Source organism: Eumetopias jubatus, unplaced genomic scaffold (assembly GCF_037043125.1).
Source record: "Eumetopias jubatus isolate StellerSeaLion01/CBP00866 unplaced genomic scaffold, mEumJub1_p1.0 scaffold_11, whole genome shotgun sequence".
In the NCBI taxonomy this organism is placed as follows: Eukaryota; Metazoa; Chordata; class Mammalia; order Carnivora; family Otariidae; genus Eumetopias; species Eumetopias jubatus.
The window spans coordinates 37,025,114-37,038,368 of NW_028274817.1; the positions used below are offsets into that span (position 1 = coordinate 37,025,114).

The 13,255-nt window shown below is 37.6% G+C and overlaps 1 protein-coding gene across 4 annotated transcripts in view; it reads left to right on the forward strand.

Moving 5' to 3' along the window:
- Positions 1–13,255, forward strand: part of ACSL4 (acyl-CoA synthetase long chain family member 4) — an 80,944-nt gene that overhangs the window by 20,639 nt on the left and 47,050 nt on the right. For 3 of the 4 annotated variants that reach the window (XM_028089714.2, XM_028089715.2, XM_028089716.2), the window contains exon 2: positions 10,460–10,510. The exons of the other annotated variant lie outside the window; for it this stretch is intronic. The gene's annotated coding sequence lies outside the window, so the exon portion shown is untranslated. The remainder of the gene's footprint in view (positions 1–10,459; positions 10,511–13,255) is intronic. 4 annotated transcript variants of the gene reach the window in all.

Consider the following 13,255-nt stretch of genomic DNA (forward strand, 5'->3'; position numbering starts at 1 on the left):
ATAGCAGGAACACAAGCAGGGGCAGTGGGAGAGGGAGAAGCAGGCCTCCCGCCGAGTAGGGAGCCTGATGCAGGGCTCGATCTCAGGACCCCGGGATCAAGACCCGAGCCAAAAGCAGCTGCTCAACGACTGAGCCAGCCAGGCACCCCCGTACTTTCTTAAGGTAACAAGCACTCTGTTCAAGTATTCTTCAGGTCCTTGGTATTTGAATGAAAGCCTTATAAATTCAGAATCATCCATGTATCAATACACATCTTGAGTAAACTTGGAAGGAAGACATTTGGTAAGTCCAGTGTTTGATATGATGCAACCTATTTGGCCAAAATGTTTAAGAATCGGTGTCGTAAGATTGTTGGTCCCAAGTCAAGAATTACCAGTGTGACAGCAATTTTCATCTATTAAAACTTTCTTCCTCCCAGTGGGTGTTTCATAATGGCAAAGCTATACCTTAGGCAGGCCTTACAAGTGGGATTTATTGATGTTTGTGACTTAAAAAAATTCTTATTTAAATGTGATTGACAGATCAAGAACTTTTAAAGAGAATTTTCCCTCTTGATGCTGTTGTTAATTTAATTCTAGGTATGAGAAAGGATAGGACAGTGCACTTTTTTGCTGTTTTCTAATATTCTTTGTTTTAAAGATTTGTTTTTTAGTAATCTCTACACCAAGTGTGGAGCTTGAACTCACAACTCTGAGATCAAGAGTTGCAGGCTCTTCTGACTGAGCCAGCCAGGCGCCCCTGTTTTCTGATATTCTCATATTCATCTTAAGAGTAAAACTAATCAATACTGATTACAAAGAAATTTTTAATTCTGTATAGGGAAGCAGATATTTTCCTAATGTTCTGGAAAGTAGACCCTATTTTAGCTCCTATGGTCATTGGGAGGGGAGAGAGAGAGAAGAATTTATTTTTAGAGACTAGTTCACTACTCCTGTCTTAAAGCCTATTTTGGCTCTGAAAGTGTACAACTTTAGGGGCACCTGGGTGGCTCAGTCATTAAGCATCTGCCTTCGGCTCAGGGTCCTGGGATCGAGCCCCACATCGGGCTCCCTGCTCAGTGGGAAGCCTGCTTCTCCCTCTCCCACTCCCCCTGCTTGTGTTCCCTCTCTCGCTGTCTCTCTCTCTCTCAAATAAACAAATAAATCTTTAAAAAAAATGAAAGTGTATGACTTTATAAGTAAGGAGTGGAATTTATATACATCTAGTTTATTTTCCTGTCCCAAGTGAAGCCTAGTACTTACATTGTAGGTTAGGTACTTGTTATTTTTATATACACAATTTACATATATATGTGTATATAATATGTATACATGTATAATTTACCATACTGATGGTAAAACTAAATGTGTGCGTGTGTGTGTGTGTAAAGATACTAATTATAGGGGGAGAGTTTATATAACAAAATGGGTGGTAACATAATTCTAGAGTTGGGAGTATTTCTGTTGGCATTGAAACTAGACTCTGTCGTCAAGCTTGGGTAAAGACAATGGGTGTAGCATAGCATACGTAAGCATTGCTTCAAAACAGAAAGCAAAACAAAGAAACTACCCCAGAATACTGCACATTTAACTATGCGAAGAAATATCCATTGTTGTCATGGATATGCAAGTGATATGTTCTTCCACTACTAACAAGAATAATTTTTGAGGGGCGCCTGGATGGCTCAGTCATTAAGCGTCTGCCTTCGGCTCAGGTCATGATCCCAGGGTCCTGGGATCGAGCCCCATGTCAGACTCCCTGCTCGGTGGGAGGCCTGCTTCTCCCTCTCCCATTCCCCCTGCTTGTGTTCCCTCTCTCACTGTGTCTCTGTCAAATAAATAAATAAAACCTTTAAAAAAAAGAATAATTTTTGAGTTATGAGTAGAACAAAGGACTTTCTGTTTGGCTAACATTGATTATCATCATTCTAAAATATAATGGTAGTTTTTTGTTATAAGTATTTCCCTCAAATATCTGAAGACAATTATGTAAACAGAAATTCTAGCTTAAAAACAGTATAGAATTGTCAAACTACTATGTTGCACACCTAAAACTCATATAACACTGTCAACTATAGTTCAATTTATTTATCAATAAATAAATAGTCACAGATAAAGCAAAGGCTGATATTGTGAAGGAAAAAATGACTTCAACCAGCTGTATTCTCTGACAAGTGTTAGATTTTTTTCTCTTATCCATTCCAACAAATATTTGATGCTATTTCTAAGCCAAAGTGCGATACAGAGATAATAGGATGTAGTCCTTTTCCTGAATGAACTTACTGTTTAGATAAGTGATTAAGATAAATTCATAAATAATACAATTAACTTCTGAAATGCCCTCCCTTCCAAATCCCTTCTTGTCACCTGAGTGGAAGGCAAAGAGATGATACCCATTTGGGTAATGTAATACAGGTTTCAAGCTGTTAGTGAAGAGCTATGAAAGTTCAAAAGAAGGCAAGAAATGTTAGCTCAAGGTATCAGTGAAGATATCCCAGAAAAGGTGGCTTTTGAGCAGAATTCTGGGTAGAAAGAAGGACATGAATAAAGCCTTTGACACAGGAGAATTTCAGAGGATGTCAGTGTGACATAGTTTTTTTTTTTTCAAGGTGGTAAATGGTTTCTTTTGGGTAGAATATAGGTATGGGAGATGTTTTTCTCATTAAATTAAAAATTTATGGTAAAATATTTAATGCTGCCGATGGGAGTATAAATAGGTCCAGCCTTTCTGGAAAGTTATTTTATAGGTGTGTATCAAGAGTTTCCTTTCCCACCCTTCCCACCATGCCCCAGTCTATCTTTGACTTGGTAATCACACTTCGAGGAAATCTGAGGGAAAAGTTTTTATAATCTTGAGGAGGGAGAATGACCCAGAAGCCACAAAGGAGACTACTGATACATGTTATTACTTAAAACATAAAAACCAATATTTGGTCCAAAGCCCCCAAAGCAAGAGAAGAGCTATACTGGGAACAATATTTGTAGTATGTCAGACAAAGGGTTTATTTCCTTAATATAAAAAGGGCTCTTATGAATCACCAAGAAAATATGATTAATGAAGTGAAAATATTGGCAAAGGACTGGATTCATATTCATTCATATAAGAAATTTAGATATAGTGAAACATTTTAATATATTCATTGAAAATTATCAAAAAAGTGTTTCTGGCACCTGTTGAACAGAATTCAATTCAGTGTTGGAGGGGATGTGGAGATATGGGCATATTTTTTTAAAAAAATTGTTTATTTGGGAGAGAGCACACGCAAGTGCTTGGGGAGGGAGGAGGGAGAGGAAGTGAGATAATCCTCTAGCAGACTCCCCAGGACCCTGAGATCATGACCTGAGCTGAAATCACTTACTCAACCAACTGAGCCACCCAGGCACCCTGAAATGGGCATATTAATTTTGGTGGGAATGTGAAATGGTATATTCTCTTTTAGAGGGCATTAAAATTTGGGGAGGATGTGAATAAATTTTAGACTTTTACAAAAGTGTTGCAAGAATAGTACATCATATCCATGGACCCTTCCCCTACCTCCTCCTAGTGTTAACATTTTACATAGTTATAGTACAATTAATTAAAACTGAGAAATTATTATTGGTATAATACTATTAACTAAACTATTCAAATTTAATCAGTGTTTCTATTAACATCTTTTTTCTGTTCCAGGATCTAATCTAGGCTCTCACATTACATTTAGTTATCATGTCTCTTTAGTCTCTTTTTTTATACTTTAATTTTTTATTTTAATTCCAGTTAACATACAGTGTTATATTAGTTTCAGGTGTACAATATAGTAATTGAACACTTCCATTCATCACCTGGTGCTCATCACAAGTGCCCTCCTTAATCCCCATCACCTATTTCACCCAACGCCCCACCCACTTCCCCTCTGGTAACCATCAGTTCTCTGGAGTTAAAAGTCTGTTTCTTGGTTGGTCTCTCTGTTTCTCTCCCTTTGCTTGTTTGTTTTGTGTCTGAAATTCCACATATGAGTGAAATCCTACACTATTTGTCTTTGTCTGACTGACTGATTTTGTGTAGCACAAGACTCTCTACCCCTCCTTAGTCTCTTCCATGAAAATTCCTCAGTCTTTGTCTTTCATGACCTTAACAACTTTGAAGAATACTCGGTACTTTATAGAATGCCCCTAATTTGGGTTTGCCTAGTATGCCCCTAATTTGGGTTTGCCTAATGTTCTTTCTTGGTAGCTTGAGATGATGTAATTTGGGCAAGAACACCACAGAAGCTATGTTGTGTCCTTCTCAGTGTGTCCTGTCGGGAGTATGTGATGTTGATGTGCCCTGTTATTGGTGAGGGTAACCTTGATCACCTGATTAAGGTGATCTCAACTGTGTTTCTTGACAGTAAAGTTGTCATTTTTCTCTTGGAATTAATAGGTATTAAAAATACTTTATTATATTGTATTTTTTAAATACATTTTTGGAGGTGATACTTTGAGACCATGCATATATCCAATTTCAACTTTAAACTTTCGCTCACCAGTGTTAGCATCCACCAGTGGATTTTGCCTGCAGCCAATTATTGCTGTAGTGTTCTTTTTTTTATTTTTAAGATTTTATTTATTTATTTGAGAAAGAGAGAATGAGCAGGGAGGAGGGGCAGAGGGAGAAGGAGAAGCAGACTCCCTGCTGAGCAGGGAGCCTGATGTGGGGCTCTGTCCCAGGACCCTGGGATCATGACCTGAGCCGAAGGCAGACGCTTAACCAACTGAGCCACCCAGGTGCCCTTACTGTAGTGTTCCAATGGAGATTTTCTATTTCCTTTATTCCTTCCACATTTATTAATTAGAATTTTTGTATAAGGAAGTTTTGTCCCTTCTCCCTCCTGTACTTATTTATTTGGTCAATCATTTATTTGTATTAGTATGGACTCATGGATATTTCTTTTATTCTTTTGGATATGATCTAATACTATCACTTACATTGTTGGTCAAATTGTTCCAGCTTTGACCATTGGGAGCTCTTTTGGGTTGGCCCCTTTGTCCCTTTGGCATATCCCCATCTTTTTTTTTTTTTTTTTAACACTTCCTTACTTTCTGGCACCAGAAGATACCAGGCTCAGCTGGCATTTTTCCTGCGCTGGCTCTGGAATCAACTACTTCTCTAAAGGGCCCTGGTTCCTTTTACTGGGGAACGGTAATTGGAAACCCAAGATCTGGGTGCTGGATATGATCACTGACTGCTACTGAGTATCTTTGCTTCTAGACCTGGAGGGCAATTTTAATAGACTAAAACCTAAAATGGTCACATACCCTTTTGACCCAGCACTTCAACTAGAAATATATCCTATAGACACACTGGCATAAATATATTGTTAAGGATATTCATTGCTGGAATACCATATAACTGTTTAAGAGTATTTTTTTAAAGATTTTATTTATTTATTTGAGAAAGCCAGAGAGAGAGCACCCCCAGAGAGGAGGGGCAGAGGGGAAGGGCAGAGGGAGCAACTGACTCCCCACTGAGCAGAGATCCCAATGCCAGTCTCAGTCCCAGGACCCCTGGATCATGACCTGAGCCGAAGGCAGATGCTTAACCGCTTAATCCACTGAGCCATCCAGGCGCCCCTAACTGTTTAAGAGTATTAGGTAGATCTGTGTATTCTGGCATGGAAAGACATGTAAGAGAGTCATATTTTTTTTTAAAAAGTTGCAAACCTGTATAGATAGTATGATTCAGTTTTTGCTTAAAAATTGTGTGTGTGCGTGCGTGCATGCGTGCACATGTGTATTGGACTCTGCTTACAAAAACATCTCCAAGGGCACTTACCATACTATTAAAAGCTGTTATTTCTGGAGGATTGAATAAAAAAGACACTTTCACTTTGTATTTTATATTTTGTAATGTTTGTGTTTGTTTTTTAAACACTTTATTGAGATACCATGAATATTTTTAAAACACATTTTGTTTTAGGTTACCTAACTTTTCCATGAATCAGCCTTCTAGTCTCTGACAGCCTAGAATCATCTCCATACTTTTTACACTATTACATGATAGATTTTGATTAGTTTTATTATTTAGGTTATAATATTTGTTTAATACATTTTAATGTTTATGAATCAAGTGACCTACAAGCCTATGAAACATTTAAGACTCCTGAACCACTCATACTTTATATATTCTTAAGGGGAAAAGAAAAGATTCTACTATAGCTTAGATTCTGAGCAGTACCCTCTAGTAGTTTGATTGGCTTATGATAGTCATGTAGGCCTGTTTTAAATGTAATTTTCTTCTTCTTTATGACTTTTTAAAAATCATTTTAAAATAAACAATATTTATGGAAATTTTGGGAGCTATTGAAATCAGCAGAAAGAATACTAAAGTATATAAGACATTAAAACAGAACAAAAAGTACTAAAACATAAAATTCACCTGTAATCCTACCACACAGCAACAGCTAGCATTAATATTTGGTGCATATCTTGCTAATTTTTCTATGAATGTACCCACCCAAATATATATGTATATAATGGAGTCATACATACTGTTTTGTACCTGTGTTGTTTCTTGATTTCAACATTTCTAACCTTTGAACTGTATTATAGTTATGGTAGTTTTTATCCATTAGCAAACACGTGACCTACATGCATCTATCTGAAGCAAGACCTATAAAAGACCATTGCTGAGGAGATCGTTCTATGAGGGACTCACCAGAATTTACTTTTAGATTTGCACACTAAATGCTCAGGACTTTGTGAATATTTCCCACTCTTTTTGAAACATTCTCTTTTAAACGTACTAAGCTTGGTCCTTGAGACATTAATTACAGGAGGAAGATTGATCGTGCTTTAAACATTTCCAACAGATGTTATCACAAGTTGAGTATTGACTTTACTTTAGAAGAATGTTTTCAAAACATTGGTTAGCAGACTAACTTATTTGCAAGAGGGCAAAAACTAAACACATTAATGGTTTGTTTTGAAGTCTGTCTGAAAATATGAGGGTTGTCTGAAGTTGAACAGCCCTGCTTCGTATTTGTGGTTGCTTTTTCCTTAATCACCGTCCTGTTAGCTGCCTGGACACTGTTTTGCTTCATGGTATTCAATGAGTAAGGCTTTCTCAGGGCCGCCTCATTTCCTAATTGAAAGACGATAAACTCTGGATGCTGTATTCTCTTTTTTTCATGCCACCAGGTGATCATTAAGTAGAAACAAACTATATTATATGCTTCAGTCTGTTAAAAATTTGCCTTGCGAAGGATTTCCAACTTTCTTGTGCTAACAAAAACTTGCATATACATGTGAAAGTGAAAAGTGTGTCCCAAATTTGCATTCTCATTTCAGCCAGATCATCCCTAGTCCCAGTCATTTGTAAATGGAAGCTGTGCGGTGATCATCTGCTTAGTTCTTTTATATGAAATTGTTTCTTCAATTTATTTTAATAGAATGACTTTAAGAGCAGGGTGCTTTTTTTGGGGGGGGAGGGTAGGGGAGAGGTTAAGTTCAAGGTCAGTTTTTCCATTGTATAGAAAAAAATTAGATTAGGAAATGTGATTTAGTTCTCTTCTATCTGCTGGGCAGCAGTTGCTTTTTTTGTTTTGTTTTGTTTTTTAAACGTTGAAAGAAATGTCCATTAAAGGTACAGGTGCTGAAAAAAAATCATGTCTGTCTCTTGTATTTAAGAACCTCCTAAATAACCTCCTAGGGCGCCTGGGTGGCTCAGTTGGTTGGGCGACTGCCTTCGGCTCAGGTCATGATCCTGGAGTCCCGGGATCGAGTCCCGCATCAGGTTCTCTGCTCAGCAGGGAGTCTGCTTCTCCCTCTGACCCTCTTCCCTCTCGTGCTCTCTATCTCTCATTCTCTCTCTCTCTCTCTCAAATAAATAAATAAATCTTAAAAAAAAAGAACCTCCTAGAGTTGCTTTGCCTTGCCTGATTGATGGAGGACTGTGAGACTGGAAATGAGTAGAAGGTTGAAGCTGGGGCTCTCATTCAGCTGAGAGAATTCTCTGACACTTGATTCTCCTCTCCATCTTCTCCCTCTGTAGTACCAAGGACCAAGTGTAAACTATCCTTTGCAAATATTTATGGATGAAATTATTTTCCAAATTAAGCAAGCTAGTGGATAGTTTTGTATTCCCCCCCCCCCAGCCACCCATAGGTCTTTAAATGATTTTGTAGAAAGTTGGTCTTTGTCATTTATCAGTTACCTGAGTTAATCTGTGGGGGGAAATCTATCCATTTGTACTTAGAAATATGAAGTTTTTCTTCCCCAACCTTCTCTTTTTGAGCTCTTTGGACTTTATTTGAGTATGTATATGCAGAGATTTACTTTCCTTATGTTAATATCAAATGTTATCCCTCTGGGAGAAAAACAAAATGTTAAGTAGCATGCCTTCTGTTTATAAGTAGTCTTAACCATGTGTTCACACATGTGCTGATACTGTCCCCAGCGCACCCTCCCCAAAAGTAGATTGTGGATATTCACTTGAAGTGGAGAAGTAGTTCCATGAAACAAAACAAAAGGCATGCTCTGTTAGTGATAGGTCTGGGTATAAATCATTCTCTCCTTCATTGTTCTGTGGGTAGCAAAAGAGAAAATGAACTGTTTTATTTACCAAGTAGTTAGTGTGGTCATTATTCATATGGATGTTTGCGACTTCCATTGGACTGTCTAGATTTTTTTTTAAAAAAGTGTTTGAAGGGTTTTTCTCATAGTCCCATGCAAGTACTACTGAGTACTACAGCATGGAGCTAAGACTTCATTTCTTCTTCAAAATCTTAATCGTGCCCAGGACACCCCCGCAGTGCTGGAATGTAAGTAAGTGATGTCAAATTACGGAAGGGCCTTATTTTACTATTCTGAGTATTCAGATGATAAGTCATTTTCTCCTGCACTGTACAAAATAGGTTAATCCTCAGCTGTAAACTGACCGTAAACCTTCATAGCGTATATATATCTTCAAGAGCATCATAAAACTGATCTGTATATTCATTGAAGGAGGATGAAAATATCTCTAGGTTTTTGACTAGAGCAGTGCAGTATTTTGATTTGGAAAGAATCTTTCACTGTTTAAAGGAAATTATTGATTTTGGATTTTGATGGGAAAATCGGTAGGCGCCTGCAGGCACTTGAGGTGGGGATATCTGGGTAGATTGGCTAGTTTCCCGTGGTCAGACTTTATCCCTGAACTTGACTCCTGTCCTGATGGGGGGTGGGGGGGGATAAGAAGTACAAATAAAACTATTAACAGCATGACTCTTGCTTCTTGCCATTTTCTTTTCATTTTACTTTAAAATTTTTTATTGAGATATAATTGATGTATAATATTGTGCAAGGTGCACAACATGTTGATTTGATACATTTATATATTGTTACGATTACCACCTTAGCTTTAGCTAACACCTCTGTTGCATCACATAATTATCATTTTCTGTGGTGAGCACATTTAAGATCTAATTTCTTAGCAGTTCTGAAGTATATGACACAGCATTGTTGACTGTGATCACTGTGCTGTGCATCAGATCTCCAGAACTTACTCATCTTCTAGTTGCAAGTTTGTATCCTTTAACAACGTCCCCCCTGGTCTCCCCTCCAGGCCCTGATAACCACCATTCTACTCTGTTCTTATGAGTTTGGCTTTTTTAGATTCTACAAATGAGCGACATCATGCAACATTTGTCTTTCTCTGCCTGGCTCATCTCACAAAGCATACCCTCGAGGTCCATCCATGTTGTTGCAAATGGCAGGCTTTCCTTCTTTCTCATGACTATGAGTATATTCCATTGTATGATGTACATACCATATTTGCTTCATCCATTCATCCATTGGTGGACACTTAAGTTGTTTCCATATCTTGGCTATTGTGAATAATGGTGCAGTAAACATGGGAGTGCAGATCTCTTTTTGATATCCTGTTTTCATTTCCTTTGGCTGTACATCCAGAAGTAAGATTGTTGGATCATGTGATCATTGTATTTTTAATTTTTTACCCAACCTCCATACTGTTTTCCAGAGTGACTATACCAATTTACATTCCCACCAACGCTGCACAGAGCTTCCCTTTTCTCCACAAACTCGCCAACACTTGTTATCCCTGGTCTTTTTGATGATAGCCATCCTAACAAGTGTGAGGTGATGTCTCATTGTGGTTTTGATTTGCATTTTCCTGATGATGAGTGATGTTCAGTACCTTTTCATGTGCCTGTTGGCCATCTGGATGTCCTCTTTGGAGAAATGACTATTTCTCCAAGTGTAAATTTAGTTTCTCTGCCCATTTTTTCATCTTGCTATTTTCCCACAGAGTTTTGACTACTGTTTCTTAGGCTCAGTTACTTTTCTGCAACCCTACACTACTTTTAGCCAGACGATCATCTCTAATCATTTCTTGTTTTCCCTTTGGTACCTGGCTCATCATGAACTAAGGTGCACAGGTGATGTGAAACAACACTTGAGTGTTTTTAAAAGGGTTTTTTTCTTATGTTACTGTACCCATAAATGTTGTCTTTTATTACAGATTGAAATCACAAAAGATATACGTGTTCTTCTTAAGAGAAAAAGGAAATCTGTAAGTATTCTTCGAAAATTCTAAATTTGTAATTTTATCAGCTTTTGGAGGAAATTAAGTTTTAAACATACTAACAGGCATCTTGACTCTTTTTGTAGTGGAAAAACCCTGCCGATCTCCATGTTTGTGTTAAAAGGGCAATATTTGGAAAAGTAAAATGGGAAAACTTTTTACCCTGTACAGCTTCTAAAATTTAAACCATCACCACTCATTTCTAAAAGGGGAAGTGATAGTTGAAATCTAAGTAAAATATTTTTCCTTAAGCAGTTACCGAAAAATGGAGTCACAGATTGGAGTTGCAGTTCTGACTGTTGAGGCTTACAGGCTGAGAGTCTTTGGCAAGCTATTTTGCTTCCTTTTGCCTCAATTTTCTAATCTGTAAGGAGGTTTATTATTCTTGATGACATGAAGTCTGTAGTAGTGGATACTCTCCCTAATAAATTGAAGCTTGTTCTAGTTAACTGGTTCGCAAAACTGATTTAAATATATTTCTGATTTGCAGAATTTTAGGTATTAGCCTTGTCTCTCACCGAAGCATCTACTCTAGACTATAGCATGGAATAAAAGAAACACAATAGCACACTTAAAATTAGAGTCCTAGTGTTTGAGTCTTGGACCTTGAAAATTACCCAGTCCAGTGTTTCCCAAACATTGATGTTTAGACCAATGCTGGTCAGTGAGGAGTTTTTAGTGGTCCAGGGTGAAGTGAGGAAAGTAAGGACAACAGGCCATGCATTTTTTAAGATTAAACTCTTCCCATTTAAATGATTGCTTGTTATTATAAGATCTGTCCATCTAATTTGGGGGCATTAAATACATTCTGTATTTTAGGAAATGGTGGTGATAGCAAGTGGTAGGGTTTTTGGTTTATTGTTTTTTTTTTTTAAATGCCCATACCTGTCCCCCACCCCCCAAGGCAGCTGTGTCATTCCCCTCACCATCCTTCTTTGCTTTTAAAACTTTACGGGCCTGTGCTATCTTAAGATAAGAATCCAGTTTTCTCATTTTACAGATGAAACAGACAAGGGGTTATTTAATTTGTTCCAGATCTTACAGTTCAGCAGGCTCCTGAACCAAGACCAAAACCCTGGATACAATGCTGCCTCTCTTGTATTTCTGGTCTTCTGAGAATTGCTTTAATTATAATAGGTTATAAACTTGAAACAGAAGATCTAGTAGTTCTTATGTGCTAATAACTATTTTTGAATTCCAAGTGTAAAGAAATTCAAGACTTAATGTTCTTGTGTAGCTTGGTGCTAAAGTCTACTTATTAGCCTGCATGAGAAAAATCTTAAACATGGCCAGAGATTTTCATCAGCAAGCCTGAATTAGCCGTCTCTGAATTCAGCTACTTAGCACGCTACCCCATGATTGATAAAAGAGGTAAGGTATCAGTGAGGTTAGTGTTTCCTTGGGGAAATAGACTGTGGTGCCATCGTGAGGGCAGTAGTATTCACGCTTCTATAGTTGATTTATTTGTCCACAGAGAGTCTGTTTCCTCTCTCTCTCCCCCCTCCTCCCACACACATGCACACACTTGTGCATGCACACATACACACACACACCCTATAAATATAAACATTTATGGCACTCGGTTTACAGCCCTTCTAGATATGTAAGAGAAGAGTACCAAGGCAAAGAGTAGGAGTCGCCAAATGCATTGGCAGAAACATATGTCTAGTTTTGTTCAGGAGTTTACAAGATTCTTTGGAGTGTCTTTGACACTTCAGAGACTCCTCTTCGACTGGCCTAGCTGGGCCTTGGCTGTCCCAAAATACACTTCAAAGCAGAAATACTTAATTCCCTGATGCCCCTCCCTTACTCACCTTAGTGAAGCATGCATGGGCCAGGGAAACAAATGAACGTGAAGAGAACAGAATGGAAAGTATTCCTCATCCCTAGTATGGAGACATTAACTCAAGGAGTACTTTTCCATGGCTTCTTGTATTGAGTGTCACATGGCTTCCTCCTTTAGTGAAGAATTCTTTAATTCCTAAAATGTCAGGTACAGCCATAATGAAATGCTAAGAATAATAATAACAAAAAAAAAAAAAACCATTTTGAATTCTCCCCAGTCTTTGGAATATCTGTGCTCTTCTTTTTACTAGTGCTAATATTTGAGAGTTGACTGAATGGCTACAGGGTTTCAATCTTCAACAGATTTATCAGTCTTTGAGTTCTTTTATTAGTCTCACTTATAAAGGTATATTTAATACTGAAGAGCAGAGTGAGCTTTTTAAAAAAAAAATGCAGTTTTACATGGTGGCCATGTGGCTGAATTGTAGTGACTTATTTGGCCATTTTGTAAGAAATGGCTTAAGACTACATTGTTGCATAATTTTTAACAGTATAAAGTACTGGGAAACAACATTAGCAAAGAACTAACCTGTTGGACTGGCTCCTCCTCTAGCAAATGTGGAGGGTGGGTCATGTGGCAAAAATAAATAAATAAATAAAAGGTATGGTTGCAAAATTCTCCCTGTTACACAAAGTTGTTACTAGGGGAAGTATTATGCTGGTCACAGATTTTTTTTTTTAAATTTATAATCACGGTTGGCAGCCTGCAGTTTGTATTACTTTATTATTAATAAATATATAACATGACAGGAGAGAGACCATCTCTCACTTGGACACAATACATTTATTATAACTGTGAGTTAATTTTAAAGTTACTTTGAATTATTTTTGATTAGCTTATATTAAAACCATGACTGTGTTCCCCTAGAGAAAAAATACCTGGGAAAT